Source organism: Amblyomma mixtum, chromosome 10 (genome assembly GCF_055824585.1).
Source record: "Amblyomma mixtum isolate Tamu chromosome 10, ASM5582458v1, whole genome shotgun sequence".
Taxonomy (NCBI): domain Eukaryota; kingdom Metazoa; phylum Arthropoda; class Arachnida; order Ixodida; family Ixodidae; genus Amblyomma; species Amblyomma mixtum.
In genome coordinates, this window is record NC_143021.1 from 78,757,724 (window position 1) to 78,772,421 (window position 14,698).

Here is a 14,698-nt window from a genome sequence, read left to right on the forward strand (position 1 = left end):
TCGCAGCTTCCGGCAGCCACTCCACCGCCGCCACAAACATTGAGTTATGCTGCCGCCGCAAGCCGTTTCCTTCCGGCCTCGACCCAACGATATGAAGCACCTACGCCAGCCGCTCCTCAGCTTCCACCTTCCCAGTCGAACATTGTCCAGCGACCTAGGCGTCGCAGAACTGACGTCTGGAGAACCCCGGACCATCGACCGTTGTGCTACCATTGCGGGGCACCTGGGCACATCTGGCGCCGCTATCCATATAAGGAGAATGGTCTTCGAGGGTACCCCTTCGGTGCTCCCCGTCCGCTGCCTGGAGAGCGCCCAAGGGAGATCGCAGATTACATCTCCCATGCGGACTCCGGCCAGCGTCGCATCTCGCGATCACCATCTCCGCGCCGCTACAGTTCTCCGGGACCCAGCGACCAGGGCCAGTCTAGAAGTCCCCGTAGGGGAAACTAGACGCGGCAGCCTCTGGAGGTGCGGCTGCTCGACGACAAGAACAAGACCTTCCAACGCCGCCAGACACATCGCCAATACCGTGCAACACACCGTCCTCGACGACCCACGAACGACATCATGTTAAGACAAGCCGACAACCCGCCGCACTTCTTCGTAACCACGACGCTTCTCTTCGACGCCGCATCCCTTCGACGCACCAAAGCCGCGATCGGACTCCTCGACAGTACCGCAAGACGCCACCACCGGCCGATTTAGACGTTTCAGTAGACGGCACAGCCGTAACTGCTTTAGTTGACACTGGTGCCGATTATTCTGTGCTCAGTAGACAATTCGCCGCTGTGCTCAAAAAGGTTATGACAGCTTGGGATGGCCCGCAGTTACGTACCGCTGGGGGACATTTGATTACGCCGATAGGAATGTGCACGGCTAGGGTCACGGTGCAAGGGCAAACGTTCCCTGCAAGGTTTGTTGCCCTCGCTGATTGCTCTCGTCATGTTCTCCTGGGTATGGACTTCCTAACGGACAACGGAGCCATCGTCGACCTGCAGTCCCAGTCCGTCCAGTTTTCGACAGAGAATGCCATTGACACCACAGATGCCCTCCCGTCGGCGCTCCATATTCTTGACGAGCAAGTGACCGTGCCTCCCCGCTCCAGTATACTGGTGACTGTCGGTTCGCATACCATTCGAGACACTGAAGGTATAGTCGAGAGTAAACAACTTTTGCTTCTCGACCGCGGTATTGCAATACCTCGGGCGGTCGTGTTTCTGGAAGACGGCAAACTTGATGTACTCCTGACTAATTTCAGCAATGAGCACCAGCACCTGAACAAGGGGACGACTGTCGCTTACATAGATGCCGTCACTGATACCAAGTGTGCACAAAGCCTGACTCGTGTTTCACGACCGGATCCAGAGGACATAGTCGACGTCAAGTACGACATTAATCAGACATTGCCGCAACAACAACAAGGCATGCTGCGCGACCTGCTCAATCGCTACAGACACACATTTGCGTCGTCTCCGTGAGTCGGCAGGACACACCTTGCTACACATCGGATTGTTACGGACGACACGACGCCACCACTGCGACAGTCACCCTACCGTGTTTCCTCTAGAGAACGCGCCGCCATCAGCACGCAAGTAAAGGAAATGCTTGATAACGACGTCATTCGACCGTCTCGGAGCCCCTGGGCCGCACCTGTCGTGCTCGTAAAGAAAAAGGACGGAACATTGCGGTTCTGCGTTGATTACCGGCGACTGAATAACATTACTAAAAAGTACGTTTACCCTTTGCCCAGAATCGACGACGCTTTGGATCGTTTATGCAACGCCAAGTATTTCTCCTCCATGGATTTGAAGTCTGGGTACTGGCAAATAGAGGTAGACGAGAAGGGACCGCGAGAAGACGGCATTCATCACTCCAGACGGGTTGTAAGAGTTCCAGGTCATGCCATTTGGTCTTTGCTCCGCACCAGCGACCTTTCAGAGGCTTATGGACACAGTACTCGTGGACCTGAAATGGCACACTTGCCTCGTATACCTGGACGATCTGATCGTATTCGCCCCAACTTTTGACGAGCACCTTCGTCGCCTCGAGGCGATGCTGCAGGCCATAAAATCCTCTGGACTCACTCTAAAAGCCGAGAAGTGTCACTTCGGTTACGAGGAGTTGAAGTTTTTGGGTCACCTCGTGAACCAAGAAGGGGTCCTTCCGGACCCTGGAAAAACCGTCGCCATCGCGAATTTCCCGCCGCCACGCGATCAGAAAGAAGTTCGGCGTTTCCTTGGACTATGTGCGTATTATCGCCGCTTTGTGAAAAACTTCTCTAAAATCGCTGCGCCCCTTACTTACCTGACCAAGGCCGATGTCCAGTTCCAGTGGGAAGCGCCGCAACAGCAGGCGTTCCTAGAGCTTCAACGCCGCTTACAGTCACCACCCATTCTGGCGCACTTTGATGAATATGCTGACACTGAGGTGCACACCGACGCCAGCAATGTCGGTTTGGGTGCAGTCCTAGTTCAGGTCCAGAAAAATCAACATCGTGTAATTGCCTACGCAAGTCGTGCACTGTCTAAGACCGAGGCAAACTACTCTGCCACCGAAAAAGAATGCCTCGCCATCGTGTGGGCAATTTCCAAGTTTCGACCATACCTTTACGGTCGACCTTTCAAAGTAGTGACCGACCATCACGCACTTTGTTGGCTGGCCAACATAAAGGATCCTTCAGGGCGCCTTGCACGATGGAGTCTCCGACTGCAGGAATACGACATTTCTGTAACCTACAAATCCGGCCACAAACACTTGGACGCCGACTGCCTTTCCCGTGCCCCTGCACAACCAGCTCCTGACGACGCTGCAGACGACGCCTTTGTTACCGCCCTAAACTCTACCGACTTTGCTGACCAACAACGCGCCGACCCGGACCTTCGAGACGTCAGGTGCCAGTGGCAGAGTACCTAGTAGAACGTTAAGTTGGGCGAGTTGGTATAGGTTCATGGTTGAAAAACAGCGCACAAAAGACTAGACACAAGAGTAAAGGCGACGACAGGACAAGCGCTGAACTCACAACTAAGGCTTTATTTCGAAAACCTGGGTATATAAGGTTTTCGAAATAAAGCCTTAGTTGTGAGTTCAGCGCTTGTCCTGTCGTCGCCTTTACTCTTGTGTCTAGTCTTTTGTGCGCTGTTTTTCAACCATGCAGAGTACCTGCCGCCTTCCGGCGAGCTTTGTCTTCCCTCTGCCTCCGTGACGGCGTACTCTACAAAAAGAACTTTTCTTCTAACAGTCGCGAGTACTAGCTCGTCGTGCCCGAGAACCTACGCGTCGAAATTTTGAATGCCTGCCACGACGAACCTGCTTCCGGCCACCTTGGCGTCACTAGAACGCAAGCCAAGATTCGCGAAAAATACTACTGGCCTCGCCTTGGACATGATGTTACGCATTACGTTCGCTCTTGCCGTGACTGTCAGCGCCGCAAAGTTCCTCCTGCCAAGCCCGCCGGCTTCCTCAAGCCCATTGACCCGCCGTCCCGACCATTCCAACAAATCGGGATGGACTTGCTCGGCCCGTTCCCCATATCAAACTCCGGAAAGCGGTGGATAATTGTCGCCACAGACTATCTCACGCGTTACGCGGAGACAGCCGCTCTTTCGAGTGGAACCGCTATCGATGTGGCCAAATTTTTTGTGCTTCAGATCATCCTGCGCCACGGCGCACCCCAGGTTCTCATTACTGACCGAGGAGCTGCCTTTACTGCTGAGCTCATGCAGCATATCCTTGCTTTCAGCCACACGAGCCACCGCAGGTCGACTTCATACCACTCCCAGACGAACGGCTTGACCGAACGTCTGAACAAGACTCTCGCGGATATGCTTTCGATGTACGTGGACGTGGAGCACAAAACGTGGGATGAAGTCCTGCCTTATGTCACGTTCGCCTATAATACCGCCGTCCAGGAAACAACCAACATGACACCGTTCAGTCTCGTCTATGGACGACAGGTGACCACAACACTCGACGCTATGCTTCCCCACGTCGACGACCACCCAAATGCCGACGTTGCCCACTTTTTACAGCGCGCCGAGGATGCTCGTCAACTAGCCCGGGTGCGAATTTGCGCTCAGCAGGACCAAGATGCCCGACGGTACAACCTGCGGAGACGGGCGGTCGAATATTTCCCAGGCGACCTTGTCTGGGTTTGGTCCCCAATCCGACGTCGCGGACTCAGCGACAAGCTCTTACGTCGTTACTTCGGCCCCTACCAAGTCCTGCGGCGCATCGGCGATCTCAACTATGAAGTCATTCCTGATCAAACACCACGCTCACGACGCGACGCGCGCCCCGAGGTGGTCCACGTCGTTCGCCTGAAACCGTATCACGCAAGGACACCGTGACACTCCCTCTGTCGCTGGTTTCCTTTAGCATCGGGACGATGCTTTTCGAACGGGGGGGCTAATGACGCTAGCGCTACTGAAGACGACGACGTGAGGACATTAAGCGAAAAGGACGAAGTTCGCCACCATAGGACTCGGCACCGGACGTTCTTGGGAGCCTTATAAACCGCCTTGAGCGTTAGCGCGTCTTACACCGACGTGACAATATCAGCTTGTGTTCCCTTAAAACGATTCGCCTGAAGATACGAGGCTCGCGTGCAGTGTCCTTAGCATTGGGAAGAGGTTTCGACCCTCAGGTGTGCTGCTCCCTGGTTATGGAAACCACCAACAAGCCAAGTTCTTTATGCTGTGCGGTGATTTCGCAAGGTTTTTCAGTGCGCTACATACCTTGAATGCGATCGAAGTGCCATGACAGTCTGCAGGAACAGTCATATGTGCTATGAAATGGCAGCAGTAAGCCTTAAATTAGTTTATCTGAGACTCCTTCGAAGATTGGATTCAAGTTTCGCGCGAGCCGAAGGGTTCCGGTCAAGCGTAGATGCATGCACTCAAGTCTCCGCAGGAAAGAGAGTGGCTGGCGGCAGTGAAACAGGGCTCTTATTTTCAAGAATAAGACGTTTATTGAGGTGTTGCGCATGCGAAGTTTAATATTTCCGAATCACCCCGTCCCGGGACGCGCCGGAAGAACAGGCTTACTCGAGAGGTTACACCATCATTCCTGAAGAACGCTGCTAAGCTTGTTCTTCCTGCGCGTCCCGAGACGGAGTGATTCGGAAATATTAAGCGTCGCACGAGTAACACGTCAATAAACGTCTTATTCTTGGAATTAGAGGCCTGTTTCATTGCGGCCAGCTGCTCTCCTCCCTGCGGAGACTGAGTGCACGCCGCAACGGTGCGCCAGGGCGCTCGCGTCGACGGCCTGACCGGAACCCTTCGGCTCGCGCGAAGCTTGAACCCGCGGTCCTTGTGAGCCTGTGCTTAGCTTATAACCTAGACAATACACACACTTTTGAGAGAATTTAGAGTGCCATGGCACTGCGCTCGGATTCAATGGATGCCCTAAGCGCATGGAAAAACCTTGAAAAATCACACCGCAGCATAAATGTTGTGAAGATGGGAGAACTCGGCTTGTTGGTGGTTTTAATAACCAAGTAGCAGCACGCCTCAGGGTAAGCCAAGTGACAGGATCAGATGCGGGCCAAGAATGCGAGTAAGATGGGACGTGATAAGTGAAGAGCGAGATGAGAGTCGAATAATGCTTATTTATCCAAACCATCAATTCCTTGCAGAAAGACGAGGTTTTGCGGTAAGGTTAATGAAAGTGAACCGCTGCAGGAGTAAGGCTGAGACCTGTCGAGGTAACCACAGTGTCGGGTTCCGAGAGAGTGGGCAACCAACGAGCTACGCCTGTCGCATACGTCGCAGTGCCCTGTGTAGGCAGTGTCGAGCCGCCGTAGATCACAGCACCCTGTTAACTAAATAACACCAGTATTAAAACTTTACGACAGAGGTTTTAATTACGCCAGATCTGGGTCGTAAGCTATAGCTGACCTCTTCATTTAATCGGCGTGATCGTCTGCTCAGTAGCGCTTGCAGTCTGAGGCACAGTATTATGCTAGAGGCACATTCCTTCATCTTTTACATTGCGAACTCTTACAGCCAGGGATTATGCAGTACACGGAGCGCTGATCTACCTTCCAGACATCTTTGTCAGCAAATGTCGGGCTTAATTTCACAGGACATTTTTGCCATCATGGTTCCCCATGTTCCTGGCATCAGCCGCTGCATGCAGGTCTCCTGCATTTGCATCTTATGATCTGGTCATCGCAGGGTAGCGCACTTTGTGTGAAGAGTGGTCAATTTTAAGCTCGTTTGTGTGGAGCTGAGGAACTTCGCTGCATAGACAGTACAAAAGAAGTTGACGTTTACGTGCATTTATTCACATATATTTACAACAATTTACAGTAATAGTATATACAACTCTGTATTTATAGCCATTTACATTTTTAGAATTGGTGCCTATTTGCTTTTATTAGCAGGTATTTACAGCCTTAAGAAGTTTGCATTGTAGAGCAACCACTTTTGTACACACGAGGAGGACAAAGCATTTCGTGCGCGAGCGGAGCTCAACAACAATCAAAACACACCTAACGCCCGAGTGGAGACGCCAGTTCGTGCGCCCTCACCGCCAGTTCGTGCGCCCTCATGTGTTTGGTCGCCCTCTCTTGCGGCGCCGAACGACAACGCCGGTAGAAGAGACGCTGACGCGGCGCCGAAGAAACGCTGCCTTGCGGTTCGGCCTTTACGGTGACTGCCCCTGAACACGCGCTGAAGAGGTTTTGATTTCCGCTTTATCTGCCTCTTTTTCTTCAGGCGCTTTTCTTTGTTTTGCACCGTTTTATTAGCGCCTGGTTGCAGTCAGAACTAGGCAGAACTTCCGATATGCTTTGGCAACAGCTGCTGCGCCATATATTTGCGAATGAAGTTAATTTTTCGCTTCTCAAAACAATCGTAGCTGCAGGCTGCCAAGGACCGAGAATAATGTTTATCTAGTCGTAACAATGACAGCTTATCTTGACAAAAGTACAGTTACGACTTGGAAGCTATTGTTTTCTGGTAGTCTTGAAAAATGCCTTGTCGTGAAGATTTGCCATGCCTTCTTCATTTCATTCTCCAATTTTCCTTACTGAACATGATAGAATCCAAAGCCAAAATAGCATAACTTATTACTAAACACGTTTAACATCTGATTTCATATTTTCGCCAAGCAGTTTAAGTTCCTCTTCCGGAATGTTTCAACGTTGTAGCTTAGCTAAAAGACCGACATGATTCGGCAAAGCCGCCACAGCCTTCCGTTGCAATGCCAACGCCGATGCGCCGCACTCTCTGTTACTCCTTTTAAAACCAGCGCCTGAAGCGGCTTCGCGATGACCAGCGCTTCGCGGTGAGCAGCGCCACGAATAACGCCACGAACAGCGCGCTCAATGACGCGTCCATACCTGGCAGGCAGCCTGATGGTCATGAATAGAGTCACTGGAAAAAATTTCAGAGTACCGCAAAGGTCGGAATTTGACTGGCAACACTGAGCGGCCGCTACCATTTACCTTCCAAGCCGACTGCGTCGCAGGGAGGTCGCCGTGTTGGAAGAGCTTGATATTCGGTGACGTATCGGGTTGAGTGTTCACTGAAGCGCAAATACTTCGTGCTCGGAGACAATGGTTGCTTAGAAGAGAAAAAATATTGTTATTTTGTGCAAAGTAATGCAGCCAGCGGTTGTTTTGCTCCGCGGTTGCGTTTGCTGCAGGAACTGTGCTATGATTGTGAGCAGCATCTTAGCGCTGCTATCGGGAGCTTGTGCACGCCTTTTTTCCCCTTCCGCGGAGCAAGCCACGAAGGAAACATTTCGCCACTCCGAGCAGCAAAGAGACAAGGTCGTACTTTTGGGCAGTGAGCATCGTGGACCGCCATGGGACCGCCGTCTCGTTCAAGCAGGACGAAACTACTTGACATTAGCTTCTTCTTCCCATCCACTCTAGGCTTCTCGAAGTCTTCAGCACAAAAGTGGTCCTGCAAATGTTTGTTGTTCAGTTAAAGAGTGATGCTGGTCACCTGAATGCTGGGCTGCCGAAGTAGGCTCCCAGGACTTCTTCGAGTGAAACCCTGTTTCAAATATGTGGAACAAGAAAAACATGGAAGATAGCTGTAACAATAAGCTGAAACACCCAAATAAAGAGGCGAAGAAAAAGATTACGTTATAAAGGTTTCTAAGTTTACGCAGTGACACTTAAAATAGCTCATTTTGGACGTAAACACGCATGTCGCCGCAAACAAGCAGCTTCAAGGATTGCTATCATTTGACCCATTTCTATTTTTCTACCAGTCCCAACACAACTGAACAGAAAGCGGCCGTTATGTGAACGTAAGACATGCCCGATCATGCTTTTATTGACTGCGATCGTCACGGTCCGCGAAAAACAAGTGCCATGGGTCGAATGACTCGAGGCGCGGAAAGATCGTGCGAGTGCTTGGTGCACGTTAGAACGTGGAATTCTCGCGCGATAAATGTGCCTTTGCGTGCCACAAGCACGGAATAGTCGGAAGAGCCGCGTGTGTTGAGTAACAAGCGCGTACACGTGTACCCGCGTCAAGCGGGCAAGCCGCGAACGATCCCTGCGCGACATGCGCAACGGTCTTGCTGTGAACTCCTATTTTCTTAGCATCCTACCGCTAACACCGCGTGCACTGCGCTTACCTTCTAAAACAGCACCAAAAAGCACAACCAAGGTGCACTTACCTCGCACAAGCGTGTGTTTTTTGAAGGCTTTAAGTTCTCCCGGCCGATTCTGTGCAACCACGAAGAACGACGCTCTCGGTCATTTTTCCCGGTCGGAATCGAGAAAAAAAGTCTTTCCGGACTCGGTTCGGTTGCTGCATCCGAAGGCGCAGCAGCCAGGCATGATTTCTTCAGTATCAAACACGAGAGCGACAGTTGCAACACGAGAAACGTCGGGAACCTGCGCTCTCCTCAGCCGGCCCGACCGGCGCTTGGAAGGTATATGGCACCCCAAGATCACGTGGTACGGTTGGGCCTATGACCGCGTCGGCGGCGCGGGGAAAAGAAATGCGGTACTCTGAAATTTTTTCCAGTGACTCTAGTCATGAAGGATGCAGAGCGCCGCCTCACGAAGATAGATAGAAATGATAACAAAGTGGCCTCGTCCGCTTTCCGTTGTCTGGCGCCACCCAGATGGTCCTCTCCCCCATAGACGTACAGCAGGCGCGAAAGCTAGCCGACGGGGGAGAGTAGGAAAGGAGGACAGGAGAGGGTTTTGGACGGTCGGATCGGCCCTACTCGGCAGGCATTGTAAAAATAGAGGAGGCGCTGCCTCGAGCGGCATAAGCGTGGGTATCTGTTCCCGCTTCGGCGAGCGCGGCTTCGGCCGCTTCTTTTTGAGCAGCGTCCGCTCCGGCGGACGCAGTTGTTGCTGCGACGCGCGTCTTTTCTTTCCTTTTTCTCTTTCCTCTGATCTTTTAACTCTCCTCTATCTGCACGTGGCAGCGGTGGTGGCTTGGCTAGAGCCAGTAGCAGGCCCGTGCAGTTTCCTCTTCATCCTTCTCTCAGTCACAACAACAACAACAACAGCGGCATTCCCGCGCATTGCGAACGCGCGTTCACACTCGGTGTAGGTGAAATGCTCGCTCCACCGAGCAGGCGGACGCGGCTTCCGTGGCAATCCACGCGCTCACCCAACGCGCGTCTCGGGGTTAGTCGCCGTTCCGCTGTAGCCATGCCGTTGTCTTCCCCCACGACGAAGGCTTCTAGTGGTTGTATTAAAATGACCAAGTATTCAACCAAGGAAAGTCATGTATTACCAAGCCTAGCCATCAATATGCTTCGCATCTGACCAGGGTTAACCAAGTTAAGCCCCAGCCATTTTTTCTTCTGCTTTTCAAATCAATTAGCTTTAAGTGATAACATATTCAGTAATATTCTGAATTAACGAAAGCACAAACTAAATAAATAAATTTAAAAAAAATCCCCTCTGTCCCTTGGCTTCTGTGGCTGTTGGTTTGGTTTGGTTTGGTTTATTGGGGTTTAACGTCCCAAAGCGACTGAGGCTATGAGAGACGCCGGAGTGAAGGGCTCCGGAAATTTCGACCACCTGGGGTTCTTTAACGTGCACTGACATCGCACAGCACACTGTGGCTGTTGGCTTCTCTCATATATATATATATATATATATATATATATAAGAAGGGGGTGAAGATCGGATGGATCCGGTAGAACATAACCGTAATTCGGTTGACACACGGTAGAAAAGCAACAACTTTATTCTAACGTTTCGACCAGGGTCTGGCTCTGACGAAGGCCAGACCCTGGTCGAAACGTTAGAATAAAGTTGTTGTTTTTCTACCGTGTGTCAACCGAATTACGTTTATATATATATATATATATATATATATAGAGAGAGAGAGAGAGAAAGGTTTCGTTTAGTTGACGTTTCGGATAGAGCCTGTCCTGTTTCATGAAAAGGACATGCTCTGTCCGAAACGTCGACTGGCAATAAATGTTTACCTAAATGAAACGTTTCTCAAGTGCGCATATATATATATATATATATATATATATATATATATATATATATATATATATATATATATATATATATATATATATATATATATATTGCCACCTGGTGTTCTCAGGTGGCGCTGAAGTGTCTCGCGCTGGCTGGCTGGCTGCTTGATGTATTCTGCCGGTTAGCGACCTGTCGCCCTATTTTCCGTTACATATTTTGGTGTAGGCGCTGGGTAAAGATCCCCGTATATGTCTCATACTCCTCCGGATACCCTGGGCTCCAGTCCTTCGCTATTGGACGCCCCCGTGCACCGTGCTAGCCGGAGAAACCAAGGCCTACCTCCCGAACACGGGCTTTTGGAGTCTGCCAGAGCACCTACCCATCGACCTGCCATGCCAGCTGCAGCCTACTACACCTTGCAGAATCCGCGACTTCCCAAACCATTCCATGGCAGTCAGCTCGAAGACGTAGAAGACTGGCTTCTCGAGTTTGAACGCGTGGCCTCATTCAACCAGTGGGACGACGCCGCAAAGCTTCGAAACGTCTTCTTTAGTCTCGAGGATGGTGCGCGTACCTGGTACGAAAACCGAGAAGACGCCCTAACATCATGGCACGAGTTCCGCCGACGCCTGCTGGAGACCTACACCAGCACGGATCGTCGAGAACGGGCTGAACGGGCTTTGCAGTCTCGCATTCAGATGCCGAATGAGACTGTAAGCATGTACGTGGAGGATATGACTCGGCTCTTCCGGCGAGCTGACCCGGCCATGCTCGAAGATAAAAAGGTGCGCCAACTCATGCGCGGCGTTAAGGAGCAACTTTTCGCTGGCCTCGTGCGCAGTCCACCTGGGACTGTTGCTGAGTTTCTCACGGAAGCGGTCACGATGGAGAAGATGCTCTTGCGGCGGTCTACCACCTACGACCGGCCGATACTCGCCGCTTCACTTACAGAGCCGCTTCCTGCCTTGGGGCTAACCGTGGTCTTCTCCGTGACCTGATCCGCTCCGTTGTGCGCGAAGAGCTCCAGGCGCTTTTCGGTGCTCCCCTGCCGACGGCCGACTCTCTCGCTAGCCTCGTCCGCGAAGAGGTTCAAGCCTTGAGACCTTCGTTCCCGTCCGTTGACCCGCCGCCTTTACCCACGGAGTGCCGTCGTCCAACGTATGCTGAAGCCTTGCAACGTCCTGCGCCCTCTTCGGCGCAGTTTCCTCCGTCTAATCAAGGCTCGCTGTTTTCCGCACACCCCGACACGTACTACATCGACAATCGACGATCACCCCAGCGGAAGACGGACCTGTGGCGTGCTCCAGGTCGGCGGCGTCTCTGCTTTCACTGCGGGGAACCCGGTCATCTGTATCGCCAGTGCCCGTATCGACAGCTTGGGCTGCAGGGGTTCCCTATCGACATACCCCGTCCACCAAGAGGTCAACGACCCCGGGAGATCGAGGACTACGTAGCCCAGCAGCGCATGGCGACAATTCCCCAGCGGCAGTCTCGGTCTCCATCACCACGACGACCTTCGCCACAGCCCCAAAGCTCCTCCTGGATGGCGCAGAGACGGTCGCCAAGTCCCCGCCGGGAAAACTAAAGAGACCGACCTCAGGGGGCGAGGCCGCTGGCAATCGATGCGAACAAGACCCCCCGACAACGCGAACAGCGACCGACCGCGATTTAAAGGCAACGACTGCAGTACCTGAACTCGGAGATCGATTCTCGTTGGATATACCCGTGCTTCTCGATGGCTATAAGGTTAGTGCTTTGGTGGACACTGGCGCTGATTTCTCGATTTTAAGCGTAAAGCTAGCGGCACTTCTTAAAAAAGTAATGACGCCATGGTCCGGCACGCAGATTCGCACGGCTGGCGGACATGTCGTGACTCCGCTTGGCCTATGCACAGCAAGAGTCCAAATTCGCAGCTCCACATTTGTTGTCAGCTGCCTAGTTCTACCTGACTGCTCCCGTGACTGTATCCTTGGCGTTGATTTTCTCCGAGAGTATGGAGCTATTATTGACCTCCGAAAGCGCACTGTCACATTTTCTACCGAGAAAGCTGATGTTTACTCCGAGGAGTGTCCACGCCGCGCCGCCCTTCGAATATCCGCCGAGAGCGTTTGGATTCCGCCACGCGCCAGTGTTCTTGTGAGTGTTCACTGCGACGGACTACGTGAAGGGACAGCAGTCGCAGAGGGCAACCTGTCCCTTTTGCTCACCCACGGCATCTGCTCAGCGCGAAGTCTCATCCATCTCCGCGACGGCTGCTCTGTGCTCCTGGTGACTAACTTCTCTAACGAGCCCCGGCACCTTTTTCGTGCTACTGCCATCGCATTCGCCGACCCCTCAGCGAAGGTTTCTGAATGTTTCGCGTTCGAAGCTGTTAGACCTGTGCGCCCATCCCTTGACATCAGCCCGGACCTTTCGGTGACTCAACAGCGAGAACTACGTGCCCTCCTACTCGAATACGCTACCTGTTTCGCTTCTTCGTCGAAAGTCCGGCAAACGGCTCTTCTCAAGCACCGCATCATTACGCCCGACGATGCCCGCCCCATCCACCAGCAGCCGTACCGTATCTCACCGAAGGAGCGTGAGGCGATCCAAACGCAGGTGAAGGAGATGCTTTCAGATGGAATCATTCAACCTTCCAGCAGCCCCTGGTCTTCACCTGTCGTGCTGGTGAAGAAAAAGGATGGGACACTCCGCTTCTGCGTGGATTATCGAAAACTGAACAACATCACTAAAAAAGACGTCTACCCGCTGCCTCGTATCGACGACTCGCTCGACAGACTTCGTCGCGCCCAGTACTTCTCCTCCATTGATTTAAAGAGTGGGTACTGGCAGATAGAGGTCGACGAGCGGGACCGCGAAAAAACGGCGTTCGTGACACCCGACGGACTATACGAATTTAAAGTGCTACCTTTTGGGCTATGTTCAGCGCTGGCAACTTTCCAGCGGATGATGGATACCGTTCTCGCTGGACTAAAATGGCAAACTTGTTTGGTTTATCTCGATGATGTCATCGTATTTTCCGAAACCTTTGCTGAACACCTTGAACGCCTGAGGACAGTATTAGATGCCCTCCGATCGGCCGACTTAACGCTAAAGCCAGAGAAGTGCCACTTTGGGTACAAAGAGTTGAAGTTTCTCGGTCATCTCGTGAGTGCCGATGGCGTTAAGCCCGACCCCGAGAAAACTGCTTCCGTCGCCAACTTTCCTATTCCTGCAACAAAGAAAAGTGTGCAACGTTTTTTGGGTCTGTGCGCACATTACCGCCGCTTCATCGCCGACATTTCAAAGATTTCCGCACCCCTGTACCACCTCACGCGCAATGATACACAGTTCGTGTGGGCTGCCGAGCAGCAGGAGGCTTTTTCCGAGCTGCGCAGACGACTGCTAACAACCCCTGTTCTTGCGCACTTTGATGAAGAGGCTGACACCGAAGTCCACACCGACGCGAGCAACGTCGGCCTCGGCGCCGTACTCGTCCAACACCAAGGTGGCGTGGAAAGGGTCATGGCGTATGCAAGCCGCACGCTTTCTCGCGCTGAAACAAACTATTCGACCGCAGAAAAAGAATGCCTTGCGGTTGTGTGGGCAACCATGAAATTTCGTCCGTACCTCTACGGCCGCCCGTTCAAAGTAGTTACCGACCACCATTCGTTGTGCTGGCTTGCCAATCTTCGCGATCCATCGGGGCGCCTAGCCCGATGGAGCCTCCGCCTCCAAGAATTCGACTACACCATTGTGCACAAATCTGGCCAGACGCACGACGACGCTGACGCACTCTCTCGCGCACCCGTCGGGTTAGCGGATGATAGCATAGAGGACGAGAGTGGTTTTATTGGAGTTCTCAGCGACTTAGACCTAATGACCCGACAGCGAGCTGACCCAGACCTGCGACCTATCATTGATTATCTGGAGGGCCGAGCTTCTGTCGTACCCCGACAATTTTCTAGAAACCTGCCGGCCTTCTGTCTCCGGAACGGCATTTTGTTTAAGAAAAACTCCAGCACTGTTGACCGAGCGCACCTCCTCGTCGTTCTGGCAGATCTCCGCGCCGATATCCTTCTTGCTTGTCACGATGAGCCGACCTCCGGCCACTTGGGCTTTGCCCGCACACTTGCACGCGTGCGCCAGGCGTATTATTGGCCCAAACTTTCTCACGCCGTCCAGCGTTACGTCAGAGGCTGCCGCGATTGCCAACGTCGTAAGGCGCCTCCTCTCAAGCCAGCGGGCTTGCTCCAACCTATTGAACCGCCTCGGACGCCTTTTGATCAAGTC